The sequence below is a fragment of the Heptranchias perlo genome, chromosome 31, assembly GCF_035084215.1.
Source record: "Heptranchias perlo isolate sHepPer1 chromosome 31, sHepPer1.hap1, whole genome shotgun sequence".
Lineage (NCBI taxonomy): Eukaryota > Metazoa > Chordata > Chondrichthyes > Hexanchiformes > Hexanchidae > Heptranchias > Heptranchias perlo.
In genome coordinates, this window is record NC_090355.1 from 17100813 (window position 1) to 17106013 (window position 5201).

Here is a 5201-nt window from a genome sequence, read left to right on the forward strand (position 1 = left end):
TAAAGAGCCAGCATCACCATCCATAACCTTTTTAAAAGCAACATTATAAAGACTGACTCTCTTGAGCTCGGTGTGAAACAGAATGGGGTAGAGTGAGTTCAAAATAATAAATTAAATATATTGTACGACACATAAGTTCCTCGAGTTCTTTCCCTGCTTTTCAGATAAATGCTAAAGAAACTGTTTTACACATAATTTGGATGGGTGTTCTGGAAGAGATGAGAGCTTTGATGGGCCTGATGGTGCCAAAGGATCCTATTGTATGTGTACCCGACCTCCTGCTCAGTGACACATGCAGTGTGTAGGCGACTTGTTCTCCCTGCTCATATCTCCTTACTATTGCAAAACCTAGTGTCCTTTCCCATACAAGGAACATGGTTACCAATTGTCTATGAAATATTTGCTAATTCATACATGGTCTGTGGCTGGGGTTGGGTATTTCAGTCTGGGTCACTTCCCCAGTGGCTTACCATCTTAGATCCAACTGTCCCAATCTGTAGAGAGGAGAGATGACATTGACCCCCAACTTTCCTCATTACTCACCCAACCATTAGCCCCCACCCTGCAAGAAGAGTGACTCTTTGAGCTTTTTTTTATGTGATGACAATAATGTAGATTTATATAGCACTCCTCACATATCTATCATGAGAGATTGCACAGGGACAGAGGGATTTAGGAGGGAAACCAAGGTGATGGATGAAGAGCTAGGTTTTTAGGAGACTTTTGAAGGCAGCAAGGTGAACGAGTTTTGGAACAAAATTACAGAGGGCAGGAACATAATGGACGAAAGACTGGCCTCAAATGGTGTTGAAGAGTGACAGATAAAAGTAGGAATTGAGATTTGTAGGTGAGTAACATAGAATTTTTCTTCTGGATTGCTCACAGCAGTGAGTGGGAGATTAATCTTTAATTCCTGGAGAGTCCAGGACAATCCTGGAGGGTTGGCGACTCTAACTCGACCGGACTTTTTTTTGTTACATCTTGATGATCACTATTAATTTTTTCAAACTTTGATGTAAGCAGCAATTAGTATTTCATTCAGGAGAACGAGTTTGTTGGAGTTACATGAGGAGATGTTAACTATCTGGTGACCAGACTACAAAGTGGCTGGGCCCAGCCACCTGATAACTGTGGGGGACAGGAGAGCCAGGCTGATTTACATTCATCCCGCACGCTGAGCACCCCACGAGAGGGCATCTCACCAGCTCCAGGTTGGCACAATATCAGGCATTCCAGAGACGATGAGGTGTAGGTCCGGAATGGGAGAAGGAGTCTGGGACGGCAGCAACCTACATCATTCTTGTGGATCCCGGCGAGGTGCTCTTGCTCCTCTTTGGCCCCACAAAAATAATTTTAACATTTTGGGCCTCTTTGTCTGTTCCGTCAGGTTTTACTGAGAGGAGCGTCCTGGGCTGCCCAGCGGAGGGCCCCAGGAAAAATGGCAGCGGAGCGGGAACGTGCCAGTAAGTCGACCACCTCGATTTCAGGGGTCACTAAAATCCTACCGCTCAGTTTCCGCCACTGCCTAAAGTTAAAATCAGTGCAGTCGTTAATCTGGTATACTTCGTCTTTAACTCTGCCTGCTACATCAGCTCCCTCTGCTTCCGTCACTCGAGTGATCAGTGCTCAGTGTAAGCAACAAATAAAAATCAGTAAAATTTCAAAATTACGACAAAAGCGTTCGATCCTCAAAATGTAGTGTTGACTGTGTCACTGGCTGCTTAAAAACAACAAAAATATTCCTTTATTTTTCTTGGCGGGCCACCCTTTTGTCACTTTAGTATCTTCTGATACACAGCAGAGTGCCATCTAGTGTTAGAAATAAGGAGATTTTGAGCTCAGGCAGCACAGGAGACTTTCAAGTCAGGGATATTTTGGTAGGACGATGTAAGTAGGCTACGTCAGAAATGTGTAGATATTTGAAAAATCTACTCCGTGATGATTTATTTTTTAAAATCCTGATTTTATTTGTATCATCAGACAATGGCAAGTAAACAGCGATCTTGGGAAAGGTAGGAACAGCAGGAAGCTGCGACGTGTTAGAAATGCTGGATTTTTATTCTCAGGGAAAGAGCTTTCACTATAGTTTCTCTCAATGTTTCTCCTGCTTCTACTTCCATATTTGATATTCTGATTCACTAACACTGGCGACGTTTATTTAATTAATTTTGATTTCTCAAGTAGGATAATTGAATGCTGAGAAATTTCCCCACATTGTAAAAACAACACACAGGCCACAACTTATTTTTATCCCATTTGTGCTGCTTTTATGTTTTTCTGTAGCTCTATTTATAGCCTCTTGTTCAGAATGCGCTAGGGCCTCGTTTAAGCGTTTGTGTTATCTTTGCGTTGGTTTGCTCTTGCCCAGAATTTGCCATGTTATTCCTACAGAGCCTGTAGCCTGTCCAGTATTATAATACCAGCTCATCAGGCACCTTTCAACCATTGCGAGCTACATTATATGACCACTGCTATCACTCTCTGCAGGAGTCAAATCAATTAAACTACAAAGCACAACTGTCCCACTTCAATATGGTTAAACGCAGGGAAACAGATAAACATAACTTCGGAATAATGAAAACTACAGATCCTGAAACATTCACATGCCACAAGGATCAATTCAGACTGCTGTTTTACTGCCTGAATTTTGACACACGGCTGCATAAATCTTCTATAATATTGTATATATTTTCATTTTTTCTTCATTGATATTAATATTTTTCAAATTGTAACAACTAAAATTAGTTAGATTTAATTTAACAACTAAAGTTAGTTATTCTGGAGCAATATAGAATATAAAAGCAGGGTAGTAGAATCATCGAATCATACAGCACAGAAGGAGGCCATTCGGCCCATCGTGTCTGTGCCGGCTCTTTGAACAAGCTGTCCAATTAGTCCCACTCCTCTGCTCTTTTCCCATCGCCCTGCAAATTCCTCCTGTAATGCTAAATGTATATGGAACTTTATTTAGAACACACTTGTGTGCAGTTACTACAGAAAGATATTGAAGCACTGGAGAAAATGCAGAAAAGATTTACAAGGATGTGACCAGAACTGAGAGGAAATTATCAGGAAAGATTGAGCAGACTGGGGCTCTTTACTCTGAAAAAGAGACGAGCAAGAGGGGACCTGTTAGAGGTCTTGAAAATTATGAAGGGGTTTGACATGGAGACACTGTTTTTACTTGTGGGTGAATCCACAACAAGGAGGCATAAATATAAGGTAGCCGCTAACAGATTAAAGAATTTAGGAGGAATTTCATTATGCAAAATGTGGTGAGAATGTAGAACATGCTGCCACATGGAGTAGTTGAGCAGATAGCATGACATTTAAGGGGAGGTTTGATGCATACATGGACCCCTGGCAAAAGCAGCTGGTGCCGTATCAACTAAACTCCTTTAAGAACAGTTGGATAAATATCTCTCGCAGAATGGAAATAAGATTCAAAGATAAGGATAAACTTACAGCTGCGAGTTTATCCAGTGGCCAGCTGAGCCAAACAGAGTAGGAAGGTAGCAGGTTTAAATTAGCAGCTCTCAGTTGGCATCCTATCAGGATTGCTACGATTGGCCTTCGTGTGCTGAATAAGAAAGGGGAAATTGTCCAGAGTATGTGCTTTTGACGGGCATCCACCAATCTCTGAAATCAGGTGTGTGTGGCTGTTAGGCGAGGGCCTCCATGAATGAATTACCTACTGACATTCACTGTCAAAGCTTACAGATGGCAGCTTGGGTGAGATCCAAGAGGGCGGCCAGTGTCCACGGCATGATAGTTCAGCAAGGACCCAACAACATCAAGATAAAATTGCCGGTTAAAGAGAAGGGGGAAAAAAAATGAAACCATGTGTTCAAACACTCTACAAAATCAGTGGTTCCTGTGCTGGTAGGACTATGGATGAGTCATGTGTGGAATGTGACTGGTCACAGTTGAATAGTTTGGGTTGTCAGCTTGGATTCATGTCCTGTAGTTTCACTTCATTACCTTTGGGGATTGGGGAGAGATTTTTCAAAGCTTTATCTCCATCTTTGATGTGCTTGGTTGTCACTTTCAGGATGATGAGTCAGCTGGCTTAAATTTCTGCATGGAAAATGCACATGGTTTGTGGAAAGAAAAGGAGCAATGGGCCAAATAGTCTCTTCTTCCATATGTTCTTATGTGAGTGCCATACTGCATGCACTGGTATTTATAAGCAAAATGAAGTCATTTGTTTCATTAAAGAAAGCTGTAAAGTGGCTCAAATAGTTAGAAGAGAACGTCAGCAAAAATGTATGGAAGTCAGACTTTCCCGATTTCCTCTTCTGACTGTTGCATGCTGGAGAATGACTGACTAAAATCCAACTGTCTCTTTCTATTATTTATCTTTTGCAGAAACCAGGAAGTTATAAGAAGGCGGCAAACACATCTGCATATATTTACAGCTTGCACATTTATATAAGCCATGTTTGATATTTGCAATAAAGTGAACTTTTCTAAAAGCTGTTTTGCATTTACATTTAGCTGAACACTTTTCCTCTTTCTATGAAACATCTCTTCACTGAATGTAAGCTCTCTTTTTATACTCAGAATTCCTTTCTTGTCACAGTCATTCAGTTCCGGCCATTAATTTGCAAAAACAAATTCTGGAATGCAGACAATGTCCGCATTCAGAACAGTCGACCTAAACTAAACACTGTTCACTTGATGTACTCCTGTCAGTTCAGAGAAGTCTGCTTCTGAGCCACATTTCCATAAATAAACTCGACGGCAAGGAGTAGTCATCCCATTCCTGCACTAAAGATATTTAATAGGATTCCAGCGTTTGTTGTTCTGGTTGGAGTTCAGTTGAATAGCAGAAGCATTCCTGTAGGTTGGAATGGGAGGATGGATCAATTCAGAATCTGTCTGAGTTTCCACAAAAGTGTAGTTTTATTCAAAGAAATGTTATGAAGGTCGTCTGATTAATCCTGATCAATCAGCATTTTAAACACTTCTTGAATTTCTATCACTGCTTTGTCATGCCATGGTTTATTAAGGTAGAATTTAACTCAGAAATGCTACAATTATCAAGCTAGTTGAAAGTTCTTAATTTGAACTTGTTTCAGAGTTCATTGGGCCCGAATTTCCTCTGGCAGCACTCTAGTGCAACCCACCGTAAAATAGCATGCACCTGGTCACGCTGGGTCTCAGCTGTTTATGGGATTTTCTGGATGGCCTTATAAGGT

General features: G+C 41.1%; 1 long non-coding RNA gene across 2 annotated transcripts; it reads left to right on the forward strand.

Moving 5' to 3' along the window:
- The first annotated feature begins 1850 nt into the window (after positions 1–1850).
- On the forward strand, positions 1851–4475 carry LOC137300406 (uncharacterized). 2 transcript variants are annotated; one of them, XR_010958078.1, is made up of 3 exons: positions 1851–1887; positions 1981–2012; positions 4369–4475. It is a non-coding gene; the product is annotated as an uncharacterized lncRNA (long non-coding RNA). The 2 variants fall into 2 exon arrangements; XR_010958077.1 differs by lacking the exon at positions 1851–1887 and having other exon boundaries at positions 1909–2012.
- The last annotated feature ends 726 nt before the right edge of the window (positions 4476–5201 follow it).